Genomic DNA, 27,500 nt, shown 5'->3' with positions numbered 1-27,500 from the left:
TCCGTATACGGTTGTCGTCTATATTATAATTTGTCCGTCGTATTTTAAGAGTTTAGAGTCTCACATGAACAAATTTGGTTGCTATTATCTCTCTCTCTCTCCTTTTTTTTATATCTCTATCTCTCTCTGTGGTAAAAACTCTATTTTAGATAGAAAAAGTCGAGAAGTTACCCATGGGACTCAGACTTACATCGACTGTAGACGTGACACGCGTTCTATCATTATCTCAAAACAATTCTTTGAATTTCTCCTTCCATTTTAGAAACTAAGAATAAATGGATATGTATTGGATGAATTTCATCGAGTAACTAACTAACTAAAGTTGCATTACTGATCAAACACATGAGTTGTGATTTGATCTCCTTGCGTGGCACTTTGAAATGTCATATATCATGGACAGTAACTGTAATTCAAACCTCAATCCTTCACACAAGCAATCACGCTGCTTAGCTTTAAAATTATAGAAAATATCGAAATGCTTCGGAATATACAACCGCTTACACTCTAAATTCGGTTACTGAAATGTCGGTTACTTTGATCAATCAATGGGAATATTCAAATTTGCAACAGAAATACTAATTTACTTTTCGAACCTACATATTTCAGATAGAACGCAGGAGTATTGAACTAAGTACCACAAGGTTAGGAAGCTATCCTCATAAGCAGACAGCTTCATCCAGAACTTTTATCCCCCTCTCTCTCTCTCTCTCTCTCTCTCTCGTCTCTCCTCCCAACCTCTCTCTCCTCTCTCTCTCTCTTCTCAGTCTCTCATTCCTCTCTCTCTCTCTCTCTCTCTCTCTCTCTCTCTCTTTCTTTCTGCGTCTGTTTTTGTGTTTGTGTGGATGCCTATGCTTGTGTATGAATGTATAAATGTACATTATCTCTCTCTCTCTCTCTCTCTCTCTCTCTGTATATATATATATATATATATACGTGGCTGCGTGGTAAGAAGCTTGCTTCCCAACCACATGGTTCCAGGTTCAGTCCCACTACGTGGCACTTTAGGCAAGTTTCTTATACTATAGCCTCAAGCTGACCAAAGTCTTGTGAGTGGATTTGGTAAGAAGCTCCTCGTATATATGTGTGTGTGTGTACATGTATATACTCATATATGTGTATATTGATATATATATATATATATATATATATATATACGTACGATTTATGTGTGTGTCTTTGTGTTTGTCCCGAGCCCCATTACAGCTTGACTACCGGGTTTGCTGTGTTTACATCCCTGTAAAAATAGGCCGATAGAAATAAGTCCTGGGTTGATTTGTTCGACTAAAAACCCTTCAAGCGGTGCTCCAGCATGGCCGCAGTCAAATGGCTGAAACAAGTAAAAGAATAAATGAATATATATATATATAATATATATATATATATATATATTATATATATAATATATAATATATATATATATATATATTTAAAATATCTATATAAATAAGGATAAGATCATTATTTTAATAGAGCTCAAATCTAGTGTCAGCATGGGAAGAAAAAACACACACACACATATATATATGTGTGTGTGTGTGTGTATAAAGACAGAGAGAGAGAGAGATTGATAGATACATCTGCATGGCCTCAGTCAAATGATTGAAACAAGTAAAAGGTATACATATATATATATATATGTAAGGAAAACGAAATCAAAACCAAGGCAGGACAAGCTTATCAGATCATTTAAATTATTTTAATTATATATATATATATAAACACAGATACACATGCACATATATGTATGTGTGTGAGTGTGTGCGTATGAAAGAGTCCTTCGTTGTTGAAATAGTTGTATGTATAAGCAATAAGATAGTCCGAATATGATGATTGAGGCTGGGTCAGGGTGGAGGATCTTTTTATAGAAAGATAGAAGTGGATAGAGAATGCTATATAAGATGGGGTAGTTTCTCGGAGCAATGTTGATGCTTTCACAAGTGTCTAAGGGTCAGATTACAAACATATTATTATTAATCTGTCGACAGATTGTGAGTTAGAGATGAGGGGCTAGTGAGAAACGACCGATGGTCTCGTGGGGACTACGCAGAGTGGAGCGGTAGGGACGATACGTAGTAGTTGTAGTAATAATGTATTGGAGTTAGGTTTTTTTCGGTAGACCAATTTGTTTATAAAAGACAAATTTATTTTTGTGAACCGGCACCGTCACACCCCTAACCAATCCAATGTACCTACCCTGGTTCAAGTACAGTTTGCATTCCCTCTGTAAGGTAGTCATGAAAAAAAAAGGGACATTGGCCACGGTTTTCGCTGACATCTATTCGCCCTGGCAGGTTAAATTTATAGCCAGGAATATATGTTGATGAGAAAGATATCAGGTCGTAAGGCTACACTGAAAGATGATGACGTTGATTATATTTTCTTAAATCAACATTTTTATTCCAGTAGTTTTTTTCTATAATGTTGGGGCAATGCTCAAATGGATGAACATAAATATATTTTTGTGCCTTTACAAAAGAAAAGAAGGTGTTTAAGAATTGTTTGTTTGCCTGTATATTTGTGCCTTCGGCTACCGAATAGTTGTCACATATTACATTTACAGAAGGCGCATGGCTTAGTGGTTAGAGCGTCGAGCTTACGATCGTGAGGTTGTGAGCTCGAATCCCGGACCGGGCTGCGCGTTGTGTTCTTGAGCAAGACACTTTATTTCACGTTGCTCCAGTTCACTCAGCTGTAGGAATGAGTTGCGACGTCACAGATGCCAAGCTGTATCGGCCTTTGCTTTTCCCATGGATAACACTGGTGGCGTAGAGAGGGGAAGCCGGTATGCATGGGCGACTGCTGGTCTTCCATAAACAACCTTGCCCGGACTTGTGCCTGGGAGGGTAACTTTCTAGGTGCAATCCCATGGTCTGTATCGTAACCGAAGGGGGTCTCAGATTACATTTATATATATAGTCACCTTATCATCATTATTTTAAAGATAATGATAACTTATTTGAATTTTGAATATATATATGCGTGTATGTGAGTATGTGTGCGTATATATAAATACATATATATGGGGGGCTGCGCGCGTATGTGTAGATATATATATATATATATATGAATTGTGGGTTTGCTCTAACACCCAACGTTTCCCAACTCAGGTCAATAATTACAGACAGGACATGAGCAAAGGATGGACTTGCCTGATTACACACAACAAAATGGACGCTGGTATATAAGACCTAGGATAATTTAGTAGTATGAAACTGGCTTGCAAATTAAGTCTGCTGTTTTCAATTGCTGTAATTAATTGCTGTTGGAAATTTGTCTTAGAAAGGTATTACAACAGATGAAAGAAAAGAGGATGAGAGAAAAAACTAAATAGAGAGAGAGTGTGACATAAATATGAAGACAGTGCTAAAATAGAGAAAACGACACAGAGAGAGAGAAAGTAAGTAAAGAGAATTACATAAGAAAGAGAGAGAGAGAGAGAGAGAGAAAAAAAATAAAGAGAATTACAAAGAAAGAAAAGAAAGAGAAAAAATGAAAAAGAGAGACAGTGTGTGCTGTTTGTTTATGAATTCGTTAGGGGAAAGATTTGTACATTGATGTGGCTGGCATATAACCTGAATATGTACATGCGAATATATCTGCAGAATTTAGGTGGAAAAGTAACCAGCCGTTAACTCTGATATGAGCGGTTACAACACAGAGAGTATTTCTAACGACACCATGAATGTTACAACATAAAAACCGTTGCTAACGTCACCCAAGGGCTAAGCATTGTTATTAGACAGAAGATGGCATGTTTCATCTTTCAACTTCGTTGAGTGCCTGAATAACTACTGAAGCTAAAGGGTTTTAATTTCGCAATATCGATTACAAAACTAAATATCTGAAACTTAGTTTTGATTCTAAATTTAAATTGAGGTTAATTTGAGACGAACTACAGGTTTTACATACATACATACATATATATATATATATATATATATATATATATATAATATATATATATATATATATATATATATATATATCAGAGGTGACGCCAGGTCATCACCGATTTCGACACTGGGGCTCATCACAGATTTAGTATACGACACATACCTGCCCGAAGATTTCACCTTTTTCGGCAATATTTCTAGCCCCAAATAGCTTCTTTTTTTTTATAACTAGCACTATGTCTTTCTCCATATCTAGGTTAAGGGCATAACACAACTGATCATTACGCACAGGCGCACAAAATAACAACAATCAAATAACGTCAGCAGAGTGCACAATAAACATCAGTGATTTGTCTCTCACCTGTACTCTTGACAAGGGATTCCTGTTATTCTTTTACACCCACCATACTCGTTCTTTTAGCCCGAGTTGCTGGATAATTCTTCGTTCCTTTAAGAATATTGTTGAACGGAAACTTTTCATAGATTGGAATTTAAATCCAGAAAACATTGAATTTGAATTACTTTTAATTTTTACGATTATAGATAACAACTTGGGCTGTAACTTGCAAATGTATGTTCACTTTACTAAATTTATAATTTATACTCGGGCTAAGTCTGAACAGCCCGAGTGCCGGAGTCGCCACTGGTATATATATATATATGTATATATATATATATATATATATCTATATATATATATATATATATATATATATATATATATATAATATATTATATATATATATAAACAGAAATCATTTACAAGATATTGATTTCAAATTTTGACACAAGGCTAACACGTTCGGGGTAGTGGGTAAGTCGAATACATAGACCCCAGTGCTTAACTATTGCTTATTTTACCAACCCCTAAAGTACGAAAAGCAAAGTGGAGCTCGGCAGAATTTGAACTCAGAACGTAACGACACTGCCCGCTCGGCGCTTTTAATCGTTTACGCGATAGCGAATGCAATTGAAGTTAAGTTTCCACATACAAGTTCATTGCTGCATAATATCACAATTCCACTCATATATCCGAGGGATATAAATAGTATTTGAGCCGTACCTTCACGTAGGATCTATTTACAACGTAAAGAGGATTTAATCATTGGGATGTCAGTGTGTGTGTGGAGAAGATACAGTGTCAATTGACTCGGCAGGAAACAGCGACAAATGACGGACGAACTAACGATCCCGAAATATGTAGAATAAACAATAAAACACGAAGAAGGTAAGACAAACAAAAACAACTAAATAAAGAAATAAATTAAAGCCATGTATAGGAGTTAGTTTAGTTTAGTTAAGAGATTTTTTAGTGAGTTGTGTGTGTGTGTGTGTGAGGGAGGGAGTTGATGGTACAGGATTTAGTTGGTGCGGTCTTCAAAGAGAAACGTGTACGACTGGCTTCATTTGGATTATCTATTTGCCGGATATAAAAGAAGTTAAAGCAAGGGATTGGATTTGGATAAAGCTATAGACAAAGTTCAAACATCATTGAGAAAGAGAAAGAGGAATAAAACGACAATCAGCAACAACAATAACAACAGTAACAGCACCAATATTAGCATTAACAACATTAACAATAAGTAAAACAAGAATGTCTTGCCTCTCCTCTCTTTTCTGTCTTTGAATTGGTCGAAGAAGTCAGAAGATATATATGTATGTTATGTAAGTATGTAGGTGGGTAAATATATAGGCATATTTATGTGTAAGCGTACGTACACGATATATATATATATATATATATATATATATAGTTAGGGAAGTAAATTTTATTCTCAAACGCAGTATAATGCTAATAATATAGCATGAACAGGATAAACTACCCATATTTTGCAGAAAAATATGTCGGCGGTCAGCCATGAGACTCGAACTCACACCCCTGTGATTACGCTTCGCAGTGCTCTAACTTTAAGCTAAACTGCCCCAACAACAAATTCTTTTGCAAATTTAAGATATATAAATCTCTATTTATAAAGTAGAATTGCTAAAAATGTGAATTTTTTTTAATACGAAGGAATTGAACACGAACTACGAACATTTCATAGTAAAGTGGTGCTATGTAAAATATATAGCGCGAAGAGGAACTGAACCTGGAATCACGCGACTGGTAATGAAACAAACACCTAAACCGCACAGCCATGCCTGCATGTATTAATCAGTCATCTTCACTTCCTTTAACAAATGATTTTTAATAACGGGGGCCATGAATACTGCATCTTTTTTTTTATGTTTCAGTCTTTGGACTGTAGCCATGCTGGGGCATCTCCTGAATGGATCTTATTTGAATAAATCGATCTCAATATTTCTTTTTAAATTCGTACATATTCTTTCCTTTCTTTAGCCGAACTGCTAAGTTACAGGGATGTAAACAGACAAACACCAGATGACCAGCGGTGGACCACACACACACACATTTATATATATATATATATATATATATATATATATATTTATACATCCATATATACAACGGGCTTCAACACAGTTTCCACTTACAAAATTATTCACTCACAAACCATTTGCTTAAAATGCAACTAGGTGGGATAGAACCCGAAATCATGTGGTCGCAAATCAATTTTCTTAACCACACAGCCATGCTAGAGACCCCGCTCTTCAAAGTTAATCTGTTCCTTTATACTATAGGAATAAGCCTGGAATTTAGCGGGTAGTCGATTGCATCGACCCCAGTGCTCAACTGGTACTTATTTCATCGATCCCGAGGGGATGAAAGGCAAAGTCGACCTCGGCGGAATTTGAACTCAGAACATGAAGATGATATATTGTTAAGCATTTTGCCTGGTGTGTGCTAACGATGTTGCCAGCTCACCGCCTTCTTCAAAAAATTAATATATTCTTTTCTACTCTAGGCACAAGGCCCGAAATTTTGGGGGAGGGGGGCCAGTCGATTAGATCTACCCCAGTACGCAACTGGTACGTAATTTATCAACCACGAACGGATAAAAGGTAAAGTCGACCTCAGCGGAATTTGAACTCAGAGCACAAGACGAAATATCGTTAAGCACTTTGCCCGGTGTGTGCTAACGATGTTGCCAGCTCACTGCCCCTTTCAAAAAAATTAATGTATTAATTACTGTAACCCTCTACGAAGTGTTGCATAAGAAAGCAATACAAATTGTTAGCCATATTACCAGTTCTCTTACACTACAGTTTCTTGTAAGGTTCTTCCAAGTTACTTCCCTTTTTTCTTTTTTTTTTCTTTTTCAATTTTGTTTTTCTTATATTCTTCATTATTTTCTCTTATTTTATTTCTTGCTGTATTTCCTAAATTAACACATTGGTCACTTCACATGTTATTCAAGCTGTCCTTATCTTGTACTTCTTCCGCTTCACCGTTGTTGATTTTGTTGTTGCTACTGTTTCTCTTTGCATTATTTATTTATTTATTGTTTCACTTTTTCCCCATTTTATCCGTTATCTTCTTCTTTTGCTTTGTTATTTTTCTATTTCCTTTTTCTTGTTTGTTATTTTCTTTTACTTCTCCAGATTTCTTTATATTTACTTATTTTATTCCTTTCTTTCTGTTACTTCTCGTCGTCTTATTTTCCTCTTCTTCTCTGTCGTTACCCTCCGTCTTCCTCCCCGCTCCCTTAATTATTTTACTCACATTTAATTTTGCTTTCTTTTTATTCTTACTCCATTACATCGCTTCATTGTTTACTATTTCATTTTTACTAATTGCTTCATCATCATAGTCGTCGTTACTACCATCATCATTTCCTTCTTCTCCCTCTTCTTCTTCTTTTTATTCTTCTTCTTCTATTTCTTTTCCTCTTCCTCCTTCAACATCGAATAACGCTCAGAACAACTAACATCGTCAAGAACAACATTAATTCGCACAAAATAACCACCTGACAAACACACAAAATACAACGTAGTCTCAATGTCATACAATACAAATGATAAACCAAACCACAGTGTATTATTAGCTCTTCTTTCTTTTTAGTCGGGAAGAAAAAAAAATGAGAGAGAGAGAGAGAGAAGAGAGAGAGAGAGAGAGAGAGAGAGAGAGAAGTAACACCCATTAGCCTCTTTAGGATTTCCGAGACTTTTGAAATAATGTTAATCACAGATCGGAGATTCGGTCTGAATGCTTGCAACAAAGTCAACCCTGCTAAAAAGCACCTAAGGATTACGTTGTGTTGTTAAACCGGACGAGGGACTGTGTCATCTTCACACAAATGGAGGAATAGAAACCTGCTGGATTTGTTTTGCATCGTAGGTAGACATTTGTCCAGTTTGGTCACCGCTGTCTGATGCTGCACTATAAGACGTCTATTAAAGGTAGATGCTTCATAGCCTTTGCATCGACTCCAGCAATAGTAAAAATTCCATCTCAGTTTATTTAGTACATTTAAAACGGGGCAATATTTTTGTGTCCTGACATTTAGGGCAGTAGGTTTCACATTCATACAGTACCAAGGTTACATGGATCGGGATCCTCTTTGACCAATATTATAAATACGCGATGAAGATATATTATTATAATTGGTTGAAAAATAGGAAAATGTCTTGTGGTTCTTAGTTTCGCCCCTTTAACATCTACATTCAAATCCCACCGGGTTTGACTCTGTTTTTCATCCTTACAAGGTGGTTATAATAAAATACTTGTCAAATACTGGGAGCTGAGTGCTATTTAATCCATTGTATCTATAATATAAATCAGTTGTTCCCAATTGTTCCACAAAGATCCCTTTTATTGAAATGAATTTTTCCACGAATTCTTGTGAATTCAATAATTTGAATGAATTATCTTTCAACGAAACCGTTTGCCTATTTCATTTCTCAGTTCAATGATTTAAGTAAATAAACCAAGCACATTTTACATGGTCGTTCTTTCAAATTTTGAATACTGCACATATACCCCCACACTCTTACTCTTTTTGTGGAGCACTTGATATCCCTAGAACTTGGAGTTGGAGCCGCTATTATAAATTTTATAAGCTTGCATCTGGCTGATACACCAGCGGATAACAACCCTAGATGTCGATAGTTATCAGTGGTTCAGCAAAGCTCAAGTCGGTCCAAATTGAGGAAATCTATGATCAACAATGTGGAGGGGCATGGCTTAGTGGCTAGAGAGTTGAACTCATGAGCGCAAGATTGTGGTTTCGACTCCTGAAAAGAGTGTCGCGTTATGCTCTTGAGCATAACACTTCATTTCATGTTGCCCCAGTCTGCTCATCCGACAAAAACGAATTATCCTGCGATGGACCACCGTTCCGCCCAGGTGGTGAATATATATGCCACGGAATCCAGGAAGCCGGAAAATGGCCGCATGAGTCTATATGACTCGAATCGGGAAGTATCTTTATCCTATCTTTTATGACCATCACCGTTCCACCTATGATCAACCTCCTGTTATTTTAAAAGTCAGTGACTACATTCTCCGTGTTTGTCAATCTCATATGCTTTCTCTCTATCTCATCTGCTTTCTGTTTCTCCACCTCTTTATCGTTCTAATATAGTTTCGCTTCTTTTAAGTGTGTGTGTGTGTGTGTGTGTGTGGTGTGTGTGTGTGTGTGTGTGTGTGTATGTGTGTGTTTGCATTAATAAGTATGCTCAGCATTATACAATAGTATATTCATAAATTAATGAAAATAATGAAAGCTAGCTCACGAGATCGCCAGAACATCACGGTTACATCAGCAGATTAACTCTAAATATACACAAAAATTTCGCTCTTTATATACACAATGTACGAAAGGTCCAAACTGGACAAAATTAAATTGATTTTGTGAGGAGAAGATACAAATCCTTGTCAAGATATACTTTGTTGCTATTGTAGTAGAATAAAATTCCCTTCACACACGTTGCACCAATCAAGTTAATGTACTAGATAGAAAAGAGGAATTAACTATACTTAATTTAAACAAGATAACAGATAGGTTATGGTACATATTAAGAATATTCTTTACTACCGATTGAAGAATACGATTTTATTAACAACTAAAATGAGGACGCTAGTTCAAATATATCAATGTATAATAATGGTCTCAAATTTTGGTACAAAGCCAGCATTTCAGGGGAGGTGACAAGTCGATTACATCGACCTCTCTACTTATCTGAAAGGATGAAAGTCGAAGTCGACCTCAACGAAATTTGAACTCAGAACATAAAGGCGGACGAAGTATTTTGCCCGTGCAAACGATTCTGCCAGCTCGCCGCTTTATGGCGATGTTTAAAAATAACAGATTTGAACAAACTAACGGCACTAAATGTATCTCTAGAACAACACGTGAACAATAAATAGCTCCTCCTTTTGATTCTATGATGAACATTCCAGTTGGGTGATCAAATGAACGCATCCAGCTGCAGTGTAAGAAGTTGAGTATTTGACAGACACTCGGGGTTTTAACACAATCAGAATCAGTGAGATATTATGTGCCAGAAGGCTGGCCGTTTGAAATACAAGTACAAACTATCCGATGAGCAATAAAGTTTCACTCACAAGGCTTGGCGTGAGGACACGAGAACACTTACCCAACGTACAACGCATTATATCTAATCCCGTCTCTCATAGAGGCCGTACTCCAGTTGGCACAACTAATTTCCCAGAAACAGAGTTTAGCTAACGAGAAATAATTACCAGCCGGTACCTCAAAGACGTACTGGATTACATGTAATGTGCTGTATATGAATAATAATTATAGGCACGTACATGCAAAAAGTCACACACTCATATGTGTGTATGTGTGCATGCGAGTGTTTGTGCGCGTGCAAGTGTGTGTGTGTGTGTAATATAAATATAATTTGCTATTGATGTTTTACTATGTTATTACTGGATCTTACTGATAAATTTGTCACTTTGAAAACTTAAAACAAGCGAAACTATATAAGAACGATAAAGAGGTGGAGAAAGAGAGAGCAGATGAGATAGACAAACAGATTGAAGGATATATGATACATAGGGGATAGACAGAGGTGGGGCGAGAAAAGAAGGGAGATATGAGATTGCTAAAAATGATTACTTAAGGCAGAAAGGTCGAGGTAAGTTAAAGTAAATAGATGATACATTGGTGGAAAGGAAAAGATTATATGTATAAATAGGAAAAGAAAGGAGTAAGGAGAAAGTGATATAAAAAAGAAAATAAGCCTGGAGAAGATATTGGAATCGATGGATTCATGTTTCGAGTAACGTCTATGACAATGTGCGTGTGTCCCAGTTGCCATTACTCTTATCTCCCAGAAACATAGTTTAGCAAACAGTAAGTACCACCAGTACGTGCTTTGCTGATGTTCGTTACCTCCAGATAAAACTTGATTGATCAAAGACATTCCACTCTTGGCAGTTCTATATTCTCATGTGCAGGGAACCAGGAGTGCATTATTTAAAGCAAGCATAAGCAACCTTTTCGAGAAGCGAGCCGCATGAAATATGGCTTACCACCAAGAAGGACGCACTATTAAAAAGATTCAAGGTAAATTTTCGTAAGGCGTCATTCAGAAAGCGATACGGGCCTCAGCTTGCCCATGACTGATCTAAAGTATCATTTACCAAAACAATGGTGGGGTGATTTAAGAGAGATTTGGCAGCTCTTTCTACCAGAGAGACCAACGCCGCACAGACACCCTCGTAAAAATTACGGGAACAGGGAGGGAAATGGAGGAAGATAATTGATGCGTGACACGTGATTGAGAGATTGAGTGAGTGGCGGGAGAGTAAGTGAATGACGGAATGATTGAGTGAGTGAGTCAGTGAGTTAGTGAATGTCCACGAAACTGAGTGATTGAGCAGAGGGTAGAGAGAATGAGTGAGTAGGCAGTTGAATAAATGAATAAGATCGACTCTTTCTTGAAATACTTCACTTTTGATCCATTATGTAAAGTTATGTAGTCAAACCATCGTTGGTGCCCATTTCAGAGCCCTCGGATTTTGCCTCATTTACAAAAGGTAACATAATTTATGCATGCACATATTCAAACACACACACAAACATACGCACGCAAACGTGCGCGCGCACACGTATATGTGTGTGTGCAATGGATATCAGTCAGAACTTCCGACAGTGTAATCACTTTTTCTCGTTCGTTTACTATTTTCCTTTCTATTTTTCGTCTGATGTAGGACACTGCATCCGAAAGGTCAAAACACTCTCCTTTCCTTTTAGGTGTTAAACTAATACATCATTTGTTCAAAGTTGTCGCTCTCGTGTTGCTCCTCTTTGTGTTCATTGTTTTCTCAATATATGTAAGTGTATACACACACACACACACATATATATATATATATGGATACGTACATACACATACATATATAAGTATGTATGTGTGTATATATATATATATATATATATATATATATATATATTTATTCCCTGATAAATAATATATTATATATGCATGTGTGTGTTTGCTTGTGTGTATGTGTGTGTGTGCATGCGTGCATGTATGTGCGTGTGCGCACGTGTGTGTGTGCGCGTGTGTATGTGTGCGTGCGCCCGCGCGTATGAGGATGTGTGGCAACGTGGTTAGAGTGTTAGACTTTCAATCGCAAGAGCTAGTTTCGATTACCAGACCGACAGTGCGTTGTGTGCTTGAGCAAAACACTTCATTTCACGTTGCTCCACTCTGCTCAACAGTAAGTAAATGGATAAGTTCTGCAGCAAAACTAGCTTTTCGTTCAGGGAGTGTATTGGCCTGCTTGCCTGCCTAGGCAGTCGGATGGCGTTATTTGCAAGCTACAATAATGCAAAGAAGCTCATTGAGACTAACGGTGCATAACAACGACTGATAATCAGGTCGATATAGTGATGTATATAGTGATGACACTCGTTGACGCTACATCGAAGAGACCAGGGAACAGAAGAAAGGAGAAAGAAGACATGCACCCAACACCAGAAATGAAGACACCTCCGAAAAGGGGGGGGCGCCACGTCAAAACGGTAGCGGAGTAGGGGCCGAAACCGGACGTGGTTTCTCCAGATGATGTCTTGAGCTCACTGGATCCTATAAAGGAGCTGTTGTGGTAGCAGACCACGAAATATGGTTGAAATTCCTCAGGGTGCAGCAGAAAGATTGTCCCGATTTAAAAGGTTAGTAAAACACAAATACATGAAGATAAAGAAAAAAAAAAACTTTGTCTTTCTAACAAATACACGATGCTCTCTACTCCAGACCATGGTGGATACTACCCGAAACAGACAAAAAATGGCATTTAATGATCTTCATAGAAATGCAAAGATTTTTTAGGCATCTTCTTGTGTTTGTTTTATGTTAACCTTTGAAATTAGGTCGACCTTTCTGCCGCACCTTGTATTTTTTATCTTTCACTTGTTTCATTCATTAGACTGCGGTGATGCTGTAGCACCACCTTGAAGAATTTCAGTCGAGCAAACCGACCCCAGTGCTAATTTCTTTAAAGCCTGATACTCCCTTTTGCTGAACAACTAATTTACGGAGACGTAAACACACCAACACCGCTTGTCAAGAGGTGGGGGTTGAGAACAAAGACACAAACACACACGACAGTCTGCTTTCAATTTCCATCAACCAAATCCACTCACAAGGTGACGACTGGTGACTATAGTTCAAGATGCCACGTTGTAGGACTGAAACCGGGACCATGTGGTTGAGAAGCAAGTTTCTTGTATATGTATGTGTTGGTGGGTGTGGGTGCGTTTGGGTGTGTGTGTGTGTGTGTGTGTTGTGTGTGTGTGTGTGTGTGTGGTGTGTGTGTGTGTGTGTGTGTGTGTGTGTGTGTGTGATATGGCAACTTTGGTTTAATATAACCTACATCGACAAGGTTTACCAAGACGGACTCAGTTGCTAAAAGTATTGCTGAATTGACCTTACAGTCTATGCTACAACCAGGCCAGCGATATTATTTGGGCATATTCCTAAATTCTTTCATTCGGTTATTCATTCAGTCATTCATTCCTTCATTTGTATGTTTAATCATTTATTTATACATTTTAGTAGGTAAGTGAAGTTTCGGACTTTTGAAAAAACAAGGCCGTTTGTTATATTTTATTGCTCATTTGGGACGGTTCATGTTATTTTAAGCTACTAAAAAAAGCAAATAAAATGAAGAGGTTGATGCCGGGTGACAGAAAAAAAGGGCAAAACCTGAAACGTTGAAATAATAATACCTAATCAATCATGTTTATTTTTCGTCGAGTTCAAGATTTTATTTAAATTTATTTTTATTTTGTGTTATCATTGATTTATTGTTGTAGTTGTTACTTGTCGTTGATGGTGGTGGTGTTGTTGTTGTTTTCATATTTGTTTTTGTAATTTTGATGATAATTTCAAGTTGGAAGTAGAGGGTGCAAGTGGTGTTATGTATTCCTCGGTTAATGTGACAAAAAACTGTTTTATTTTTGCTTTTATTTTCTAAATCAGAGGACAATAATATTTATATAAGTGTGTGTACATGTGCGTGTATGAGCGTGCGCGTATATATATATATATATAAACACACACAATATTTAAATATATATATATGTGTGTGTGTGTGTGAGTGTACACACATATAGGGTTTACGAATTGTTAGCATGGGCACAGTATTTCGTTTTGCAACCATAATATACTGCCAATATATTAAAGGTTTACAAGTCAATGTTGCGCCTTACTTTCTTGTGCAAGCTGTACGATATTCTCATTTTTAAGTTTAGCCATATAAATTTTCCATAGAATTCTTAGCCAACACTGTAAGTTACAACGCTTCGTATACGAATACGTATATGTCAACAATGCGATTGTAGATAGAAAATATAGGTTGTGGATGTACATGCACATTTCAAGAGTTATTGCTCTTTCCTCAGCACCTCATCCAATGCATTGGATACATGAATGCATTGCTTAAATATTCACTGAGTTTAGCGATATAACAATATTGGATAGAACGATTTACATATTAAACACATTCCTGATAGCTGCAATATAAGTATTAACTGTTAGCAAGGGCACAGTAATTCGTAGAAAATCTATATGGATAAATTTAGAAATGAGAATATCGTAGACCTTCAGTATAGTAGAAAAACGAAATACATCTATTACCCATTTTCCTATCTTCGATCGAAGTGTTTATTCATAGAAATATTCATAAACGAAAGGCTGTAACTTGCAGTGCTGGCTCGGAATTGTTTAGGAAATCTATAGAGATAATCTTGAAAATTCTTATGTAGAATGTAGATTTGGGAAGGAGTGAGTGTTGGAACAATGTGCTTAAATTAAGGCACAACCAGAAACTAATGTTGCTGGTATATGCATACATACATACATACATACATACATACATACATACATTTCAGTCATTTGGCTGCGGCCATACTGGAGCACCATGCCTTGAAAGGTTTTAATAGAACAAATCCATCCAGTACTCCTTTTCGGAACAGCTAAGTTACGGGGACGTAAACACACCAACACCGGTTGTCAAACGGTGATGGGTAACAAACACAGACACAAAAACGCGCGCGCGTAAACCCCCCCCCCACATATATATACATATATACGACAGGTTTTTTTCAGTTTCTGTCTACCAAATCCACTCACAAGGCTTTGGTCAGCTTGAGGCTATAGCAGAAGACACTTGCTCCAAAATGCCACGTACTCGGACTGAACCCGGAATCAAGTGGTTGAGAAGTAGGCTTCTTACCTCACAGCTACACACACAAACACATAAATACACTCATATACAAGTCATGCGCACACACAACAACAACAACAAACAGCGCCTGGAGGTATGCTATGATACGTTCGCGGGTATTTCGCTATTTTCGTTAATTTCTCAGTAGGACACTGAAAGGAAAAACCAAACAGACATAGAGGCAGATTGACGGTTAATAGAGAGTGATAAAAGGGTGGTTGGAAGGGGGAAGGGCCAGTTAGAGCAAGAGTACACCATGGTTGGACTGTTTATTTTATAAGACGTAGAAATATGTGGAGACCAAACGAGTCCGTGACTCGAAGTTGTTGACAAGCGAACTCTTTATGGTGTTTTTACTGTCAAATTCGAATACAGTATCTTTGAAACTCATTCAACGCCCCGCCTCGTCTTTCATACACACTTCCTTTCTTCTTTGTCTCACTTCTTCTTCTCCCCCCTCTCTTTCTCTCTCTCTCTCTCTCTCTCTCTCTCTCTCTCTCTCTCTGATTCTCTCTTCCCTTTTCTCTGACTGCGTGTTTGTATCACCCTCTCTCTCTGTGGTTTAATTTTCTCTTTTCGTTCATTTATATTTCCTCGTCCGATACTCAGGGCATTTCAAATTTCTAGGAATGCAAATAATGGATTGACCTCTGCAACTCCGACATTCTAACAGTTTCTGATTGTTCTTGTTGGTCTGTTTTATTTTTTTTATCCTAAGTTAGCGCTAATCTAACACATTCCATCTGTGACCATTTCGTCTTATTTTTCAAGCACAATAATCTAGAAGACAGTATACCCAGGACTACATCATTCAATTTTTTGCCTTTTCTTTTTTAAAAACAGTAGAAAATGATTTCTCAAAAACTTCTCGCAACAGTTCCTAATAGATCAACTGACCAAATGCAAGCTTCTCCATTGGTTCGAGTCCCGTCATTAGCTCGTTCAACACAGGCATGAGAGGGCAGGTGAGGGTGATCTGACAGATGTCCTTGTTATAAACAAGAACTGTATATTTTCTACAGTGTAGGTCTGTGCATACGTGTTAGCGTGTGTCTGTGTGTTTCAGTGAGCGTATGTGTGTGCACGCGTGCGTACGACAGAGTAGTGATCAATTTGAGGCTAACACTCTTGAACACTTTCGGAAAGGTTCTTAACGTGTGAATGCTACAAGTGAATTGGAAGTCTCCAAGACAATCAAGATGCGTTTAATTTATTCTCAAGTACATAAGGGTTTACTTCATTTCGGGGAATATATCAGTTTCTTGTTTTGAATCGGGTTCCTTTACTTAAGAGGCTCTAGACCAAGTTTAAAATCCTCGACGAAAATCTGTTGATTCTTTTCCTTGGCTTTTGAATTGCACTATAATTCTATTAACAGTAGCAAGAGGAATTTGAAGATTTTCGGCAATTTTTCGCTGGCTAAGACCAGTTTCAGATTGCCCAACAATACAACCTCTTCGAAAATCTGACAGTTCTGCTGAAATTTTTGAGCGTGGCATGGTTACTCTTCACAAATGTTTAATATAATGGCACATGGAATGAAAAAGAATGATTACATTGTAAATTCTACACCGCTGAAATCATATTAAGACGCTTAAATCAGAAATTTTGAAAATTAAAAGTATCTATTTACCTCCTGTATGTGTGTGTGTGTGTGTATATATATATATATATATCACCGCGATCACCGTGATCGACCAGGCTATCAGATGCTGCTACACATCGCTGGCCACAATGCGCTTCGCATTGTTTTTAGCTTTCAAATGACGCCATCCGTTGGCTAAGCGAGCAGGCCAACAGAAGAAAGAGTGAGAGAAAGTTGTGGCGAAAGAGTACAGTAGGGATCGCCTCCACCCCATGCCGGAGCCTCGTAGAGCTTTGGGTGTTTCCGCTCAATAAACACTCACAACGCTCGGTCTGGGAATCGAAACCGCGATCCTACGACCGCGAGTCCGCTGCCCTAACCACTGGGCCATTGCGCCTCCACACACACACACACACACACACACACACGCACATATATATATCAATGAATGTGTATATAAAGATACAGTATTACAGAATGGTTAGAAGTTCGCTTCGCAGTTATGACGTCCTGGTTTCGATCACGCTGCCTAAGTTTACAATGAAAAGAGAAATGTAAATGCTACCAATACCCACAAAGGTGAATTAAGTGCCAGCAGTTTTTGATTGATTTTTATGTGACTATCTGGTGGTTGCATTAATAGCACTACTATCTGGAAAATATTGGGGTCAGACCCAGTATTTCTACTTATTAGGATAATGTAGTGATCAATAAAACCGGGGGCGCTTAATTCGTCCTCAATTTTCTCACACAAGTTTCGGAAAACTCTTGTTTCTCTGATAAAACCATGCAACGAAATGCTGGCAACTGAATAAGACCAGCAGGCCGTTTGGAATGGTTGTTTTGTTCAGATATTTGCTCATTTGTCTATATTTTGAATGACGAATAACTATACCAATGAATGATTGTAACGAAGAGGTTTTAGGAAAGTTGTTTGACTCGGGATTAAAATGGGTTGTATGTATGTGTGTGTATGTGTGTGTGTGCACGCGCGCGTGAGTATGTGACAGAAAGAGGAACAGAAAATGAGGCCAGGCTTATTTGAGTAATCATATAATGATTATGTAATAACAGATATTTTAGCTCTGACTATTATATTTATTTTTGTTGTTGTTCAGACATATCGTATCAAGGGTTTTGTCAATGATTTGACTTTTAACTGCATTCGGTAGTGGGGCAGTGTTTCGGAAGTTCTAAGGTTTTTGAGGAGCGTGGAATCACTTCTTAACCAATTTGTTCCAAGCTTTACTTTGACTCGTTGTTGTAACACCTGTCCCAGTTATGAGTTTAAATTAGCATATTAGGGGCATGCCTACCTATGCTTGTAAAGACTGGGTCCGGCAGAGTGCGGAAAATACCATCATGGTTAACGAAGAGGAAGCTCGCTGCAGTAATACATTGTGGAATGCAGAGAACAATATGAACCAAATAAGACATGTTGGTGAACCAAATACGACATGGATCTGGTCTTGCCATTGAATTGAAGATGTTAACGGACAAAGGAATGCATTTCACTGTGCGCAACTCTTCTTCACTTTAAACAAAATCACCATGCATGTCATCAGTCATCTTTAAGGATGGCTAGTTGGTCCTCACTCCGACAGTAGTTCTCAGCCATTTTTACCTATGGACCCCTTTGATTACTACTTTATTCTAGTGGACCCCCATAGCCATTCGTTATTTAGAAACTAGTTTTATAGATTTTGTTTCTTGCACATTAACTTGTGTAGGTTGAACTATGTAGAACATTAGAGAAAGAAATATATTTCTTATAATGAAAGCATGGAAAGGAAATCTTTTCATGGACCCTTGATATACTACTGTGGGCCTACAATTTCATATGCTGATTGCGTAGACCCCACCAAAATCTTATAGGGCCCCGGCTGGAAACCACTGATCTAGATACTTTTCTTGTTAGTGTTGGCTAGATCTGAACACTGTTTACCATTTTAAATTCTCTGCATTTTATTATTTTGATTTTCAACGCTTTTTTATATTAAGTTTTTCCCTATTTTTCTTTTTTCTTATTCTCTCCTTATTTATTACTTCCTTTCTTTCTTCCTTTTTTTCTTTTTACTTAATGTTGACCTTCTGTCCCCTTCTGTCCGATGAAATTAACCCTTTATTTTCATCCACTTCTTTCTTTTTATTCATTTCCTCTTACTCCTTCCTTTCGTATCCTTTTATTTAACTCCTCTCCTCCTTTTCTTACCTTTTGCCAAAACAAATAAGTATAAATTGTTCTGCAAATGTAAAAACAAAAACAAAAGAATAGTGAAAAAAAGAAAAAAAATATGACAGTGGTTTGGAAACAAGAAACTTTATATGTTGCGCTGTTTATAATAAAAATGTTAATAACAAGAAAGAAAAGGAAGTATCAGAGAGAGAGAGAGGCAGAGAGAGAGAGACTTAGGGGAAGAGTGAGAGAATGAGAGAGAGAGAATGAGAGAGAAAGAACGGTCAATAAGAAAAAGGAAGTTAGAAACAAACAAAGAAAACAAACGAAGAAAATAGCAAGAATGTAAAAATATAAAGAGGAAATGACTGAGAGAGAGAGAGAGAAAGAGAGAGAGAGAGAGAGAGAGAGAGAGAAGGTGAGAACTAGAGGGAGATGGAGATAGAGATTTTGTGGAATGGTGGATGGGTATTAGCTATAGAAATGGATACGGATTTCTATGTCTTAGAAAAATGTTTATTCTTCAACTTGGCTATCTGACATCAATTAATTTCTCATCTACACACCCTCGGCGGCCATCAAACTCGCTTAAACATTGACTGGACTCTAGCAGGAAGGGAAAAATAATAATAATAATAATAATACCATGGTTGAACTCATCAAACAAACATTTTGTGTCACTGTACGTATGTATGTATGTATGTATGTATGCATGTATGTATGCATGTATGTATGTATGTATGTGTGTGAATGTGTGTGTGTGTGTGTAAAGTATGAGTGTTCGTGCTGAACATGGTATATTTATGTGTATTTCCTGTCTACTGCTAAATTGTTCGGCCTTGTTGCTTTTTGCTGCTGTCGATGCTGTTGGTGGTGGTATAGTTCATTTTATTTTTATATTCTTTCGTTTTTCTTTATCTTTTCTATTACTTGGATTTAATTAATGACTCACCAAATCTTGTGTTGCTTCACGTGTGTGGACCGAGCATATAGTCTATTTATTTATGTTTATGCTGATGGAAGGAGCCAGTCTAAAAGTGGCTCTGATAGAAGAGTTTAAGTGCAGATAGCGGAGTTTAAGTTCCAGTCGCATTTGGGCCGACATTGTACTTTTCTTGGTTTGTTTCTTGGAGAAGCGCAAGCTACGGCAGGTTGATTCGCCTATGATACATTCTTAGTATCAAGAGAGATTCTTTGGTAATTTATCTTCATACGACATATTGGGAAAAGGGACCTCACCGCTCGCCAAACATAAAGGGTGATAATGAACTATCAAATATCAGTTTTAAAATGTCGAGCAATCTTCAGCCACATATAGAATTTTTCAATTAAGCTGACAATGCATATTCTTATACATTGAATGGTAAAATCTACAGACAGAGAACGAACATACTACCATCATGTTCTTAATGATGAAATTAACTTCTCTCTATATATATCTACCCTCTTTGTAATATATATATATATATGTATATGTATATATACGCGCACACCTACACGCATACACACACACACGCACGTACACATACATACATACACACACACATACATACACCCATACACATACATGCATCCTACACACACATACATACACACTCACACATACATACACACACACACTCACTCACACACCTGTATGTACGCGCACACACATGCACATACACACACTTCCACACACCCACACGTACATACATACACACTCATACACATACACACACACACACACACACGGACATACATCTATGCACACACATATATACACACATACTCACATACATTTCATCGGACACACTGACACCCAGACATACACACAGACACACTCACACATCCACACACATACACACGTACGCGCATACTCGCAGGCGCGCGCACAACGCGCTTGCGCCGGTTCGCGCACGCATACGCGCCGCATGCACCTCGCTCTTGGACCCGACGAGACCTCCCGCTCGTTCCTGAGACCGTCGCTTGTCGTTGGGTTTTCCCACGCCGTCTCCGCGGGACCACTCTTCCATCTTCCCCTCAGCTGGAGTCCTTTTTCCTTAACCCCCCCCCTTTTTGTTACACACACGCGCACACATATACACACATTGCTTAAATATATACATTACTCTTACACACATTCAATCTACTCGCCATTAATACTACCACGACACTGGACACAACAACACACTACTACTCAACACACGCTGGCACGCTAACATACGCCCCCACCTCTTCCCCTCCCTCCCTTCCTCCTTCTTCTTTTTCTTACTACTGACCAGTGTCTGCTATGCCTACCACTGTCTCGCCCTACCTCACACGCCTACACACAGACGCACACACTAACACATACATATATTTTTGTTTTTTTATCTCGCCTCACACACACACATACACCAACACGCACACGCACACACTCACACATACACACACATCTGTTGCGTTACCAACCTTGTCTCCACTCTTTTGCCTTTAAAACCTACTTTGCTCTTGTTATCGTAAACTTCCGCTTTTCACCATGTGCAACTCGTAAACACCAGTCGTTTTTTTTCTCTATCCCTGTTGCCCGCTTTGGGATCTTTCTTTCCTCTCTCTTCCTTCTTTATGTTTCCGACGAAGAGCTCCGCTCGAAACGTCATACCCTCCTGCTTCCATTTCCTGAGCGCCTATTAATAATAATACTGTAATTGTTCCATTGTTGTTGTTTTTTTGTTTTCCCGTTTGGATTAAAATTATACCACTGCGCACCTACACGGACCCCTTGTACCTTGGATACCAATTCCCGGATTTTTGCACCTACGGATTATTGTCACCATTCTTCCTGACCTACGGATCACCTGCAACCTTCTTCCGGAGTACCGCCATTATCGTGATTGAAAATCATTACCTAATCTGTCCGTTGACTCTCAAATCTCTTTCCTGACTTTTTTCAAACTTTTTCTATTGTTTTCAAACCGTCTTCACCCTTTTTCTTCTTTTGTTGTTTCCTGTTGTCTCTCCTTTTTCCTGTTTCGCCACCACCCACCTTTACCTGTTTGCCACCACTTCTCACCATGCCTGACTTGCACTCGTTCGTCCACACACCTTCAATCCCTCCTCAGCCGCTACCTCGCGTTCTTCCCCCCACAATGTTCCGCACCTGCTATAAAACTTTCCCGCTTGCTTTTTAAGAAAACCCGCCATTTAGCCATCTTCCTTTCTTAGCCGGTGCCTCCGCCATCATGTCACACCCCGCGGTTTCCTCTTGAAGTTCCACGCTACCCCCTATTCCTCCCCCTCATCGAACCCACCCTCGCTCGTACCTCCCGCTCCCTCCTCCGCGCCACCATTCGCTCCACCCGCCCCCTCCTTGACTCCCTCGACCATCAACTTCCCCAGGCCTACCTCCTTCTCTCCACCCTCTGCCCTCCACTCTTCACCCAACCTATCCTCCGCTTCATTCTTAATCTCAACCACCAACTCTACAACTACACTCACACACACAAAAAACAAAAAACTCCACCTCCTCCTCAACACCTCACCTCTTCCCATCCTCCCCCACTGTTCCCCCCTCCTTCGCACCTACCCCACCCTTCCACGGACCCACCACCCCCCACCGTGACCTTCCTACGCCTAACCCATCTTCACCCAACCACCCCTACCCTCCCCTTCACACCCTGCACCCCCTCCGCCTGCCCCTAGTCCTCCCACCACCCGCTTCCTCGCGCTGTTGTCACTATACCCCCAACCTTCCCCTCTCTGCCGCTGAGCGCTCCTCCTCAGTAAGGGTCTCCGCTTCACGCCACTCACGCGCCACTGTGATGAGTTCGAGACTCGGGCGGACGTCAACCTGTTCCTGCGCCGCCTCAAACTTTGCGCATACTACCACGCGTCCCCGCAGCGTCACAATAATCAGGATTGCCTTTTGGAGCTGGGGCGTCGTCCATCCATCTGGACGCCGCCCCCAGGCCTTTTCAGTAGCCTAGATTCGTTTGTACATGACTGCAACGCTTTGGTCCACCGTTTCAACTTTGAACCAAGACCCCGCCGAGCCAACCTCACTCGGGCCGAATCCATTGTCCTTCGCCACCTCCGCCGTCGTGATGACATTGTCATCAAACCGGCGGACAAAGGCGGGTCAGTGGTAGTGTGGCGCGCGGACCTATAGAGGGAGGAAGCGCTCAACCAGCTTCAAAATCCCCTCTTCTATCGCCTCCTCCCCTCCGATCCCACCTCCTCCTACCAACAGCAAGCGTCCTCCACCATCCGCGACCTCATCTCCTCCTCCGCTCTCCCCCTCACCGCCACCAACCTCATCGTCCGCACACCCCGCACCTCCACCATCTACTTCCTTCCCAAGATCCATAAACCCTCTAACCTGGCCGTCCCATAGTCTCTGCCTGTAATTGCCCCACTGAACTCATCACCCTATATACCTCGACCGCATCCTGTCCCCCTTAGTCGCAGCCCTCCCATCCCACATACACGACCAACCACACCACGCCCTCCGTCTCTTCAATTCCTTTTCCTTCCCTTCCAGCCCCTCACACCTCCTCTTCACTTTAGATGTAAAATCCCTGTTCACAGTGATTCCCCACAATGACGGTCTCCTAGCCCTCCAACACTTCCTCGACCGTCGTCCCGACCCCACCCCCAGCACCCCCACCCTTCTCCGTTTGGCTGAGCTCGTCCTCACCCTCAATTGCTTCACGTTCGCCGGCAGGGAAACGTACCAACAGGTGTCCGGGGTCGCGATGGGAACTAGGATGGGCCCCAATTTCGCCAATCTCTTTCTTGGCTACATTGAGGCCCAAGTGTTCTCCCAGTTCTCTGGGCCGACCCCCGAACTATACGGTCGCTATATCGACGACTGCGTAGGTGCCACGCCACCTCCCTTTCCCGTGAACTTCTCTGCCAATTCATCTCTTTCCTTTCCAACTTTCACCCCTCTCTTCAATTCACCTCCACCATCTCCAACACCTCTGTCAACTTCCTTGACATCTCTCTCCGCATCGATCACCCCTCCAACTCTCTCACCACCACCGCTTCTTTTTTAAACCTACGGATTCCCACCTCTATCTCACTTCTCTTCCTCCCACCCCTTCCACACCAAACGAGCCATCCCCTACTCCCAGTTCCTCCTCCGCCTCCGACGTTTGTGCAGCCGCGACCAGGATTTCGAGACCCAATCTCAATACCTGGCCCGCATGTTCAGACTCCGAGGTTACCCACCCATACTCCTCTCTGATGCCCTCACCCGCGCCCGTCGCATCGACCGCACTACCCCGCCCTGTCTCCTTCCCCCCGCCCACCCCCCACCGCACCCCTTCCCCCTCCTTTTCCACCCCTCTACCCTACCCCTTCGTCGCAAGATACTACGTGCCTTCCGTCGCCTCCAGCTTGATCCCACCACCCGCCCCATTTTCCCTAACCCACCCCTGTCCTCTTTAAAACGAGCCCGCAATCTGCGTGACCTCCTGGTCCACAGCACCCTCTCTCCTTCCCCCTCAGCCCCACACGGATCATTCCCTTGCTCTAGATCCCGCTGCAACACTTGCCCCTTCATCACCAACACCACCGCTGTCACCGGCTCCAACCAGCATACTGTACGCATTAGGCACTCTTTTACGTGCACCTCGTCTGGCCTTATTTACTGCATTAAATGCAACCTATGCGGGATGCTGTATGTAGGACAGACGGGAAGCCGGTTGTCCGACCGTTTCACTGAACACTTCAGGGACGTTCGCCTACACTCTTTTTCTCCCGTCGCACGCCACTTCCGCTCGGCCGGCCATTCCCTAGATGACATCTCAGTGTTTGGTCTCGCCCCCACAATGGTCGCCCACTTTCCAGGCTCCACTTGGAGCAACGCTACATCTTCACCCTACAAACTAAACCACACCCTACCACCCCCACGGACTTAACACAGCCCCCTCCTCTTGAGATCCCCTTTTTTTTTTCCGGATACACCACCCACCACACCCACCCACCTACCTACCTCCCACACGCCTGTTCACACACACACATACGTAGACCCTACGTACATACATTCACACATTTAATCACACACACTTATAGACATACATGCACACACTAACATACAAACCAACATGCACATACACACACACATACTACATACACACACACACATACATACTTACAACACACACACACACCACAGACATACATACACACATACATACACACATACATACGCACATACATACACACACCCACTCACACACACCACCGCACGTACATACTTCACAGACACACACATGCACACATACATGTAGGCACACACATACATACATACCCACACATGCACACCCTTACACTGAATGCACACACACATACACCTTTTTGCATCCAGGCAGCCCCCCCTCTTTTCTGCTTTCCGGTTTTGGCTGATGGATCCTCGGTTCCCGCGCAGCGGGGCGTTCGAGGACCTTTGCGCTCGCGCGCCTTGGCGCGCGCTGGGGGCTTGGTCGGCACCTTGGGCTTGCGTTGTACTGCTTGCGCGTTGTGTGCGTGAGCGCGCTTCGTGTGTGTGGGCTTGCTTCGGATGTGCGCGTGCGTATGTATGCATACATACCCACACACTCGCATGCATCCCTACCCACATACATACACGCACACCTACTCACACACACACACATACACACACACACATACCCGCACACACACACATACATACATACACACACATACCTACTTCAGACATACACACACACAGACATACACCCATACACTCACACTCACACGCATACACACACACACATACACACGCACACGTACACATACACACACACACACACACCTACATACATACATTACACTTGTACACACACACACTTACATTCATACACACACACACCTACAGAGCCATACCCTCACTCAGACACACACACCTACCTACGCACACACACAAACACACACAGACACACACCCATACATACATACATCTACACACACACGCCTACATACATACATACACACATACATAAACACACACACACATACACATACACACACATACGCACACACACATATACTTATACACATGCACACACACACACATACATACATACACCCATACACATACACACACACATACCTACATACTCCTATACGCACATACATACACACAGACATACACACATACACACTCACACAAACATACACACACACATACTTACACACACACTCACCTGCACGCGCACACACATGCATGACAAACACCCATACACTCACACTCACATACGCACACACCAACATAAACACGCACACGCACACACACACACCTACACTCCCACACACATACACACGCACCTACATACACACACGCACGCATACACACGCACACACACGCATACACACATACATTACACACGTACACACACACCTACATACACATGCATACACACACACACAAACATGCACGGACACACCCAGACATACATACATACACCTATATACACACGCCCACACACCTACATACACACACATATACACACGCCCACACACCTACATACACACACATACATACACACACATACACGGACACACCCATACATACTTACATACATACACCTATGCACACACGCCTACACACCTACATACACACACATGCATACACACACACACATGTACGCACATACACACACATATACGCACATACATATATACCCACACACATGCACACACACACACATACGCACATGCATGCATGCATGCACACGCGCACACCTACACGCATACACACGCACACACGCACGTACACATACATACATACACACACACATACATACACCCATACACATACATGCATCCTACACACACATACATACACACTCACACATACATACACACACACACACACTCACTCACACACCTGTATGTACGCGCACACACATGCACATACACACACTTCCACACACCCACACGTACATACATACACACTCATACACATACACACACACACACACACACGGACATACATCTATGCACACACATATATACACACATACTCACATACATTTCATCGGACACACTGACACCCAGACATACACACAGACACACTCACACATCCACACACATACACACTTACGCGCATACTCGCAGGCGCGCGCACACACGCGCTTGCGCCGGTTCGCGCACGCATACGCGCTGCATGCACCTCGCTCTTGGACCCGACGAGACCTCCCGCTCGTTCCTGAGACCGTCGCTTGTCGTTGGGTTTTCCCACGCCCGTCTCCGCGGGACCACTCTTCCATCTTC

Source organism: Octopus sinensis, linkage group LG3 (genome assembly GCF_006345805.1).
Source record: "Octopus sinensis linkage group LG3, ASM634580v1, whole genome shotgun sequence".
NCBI lineage: Eukaryota > Metazoa > Mollusca > Cephalopoda > Octopoda > Octopodidae > Octopus > Octopus sinensis.
Note: the sequence above shows the minus strand (reverse complement) of the source record.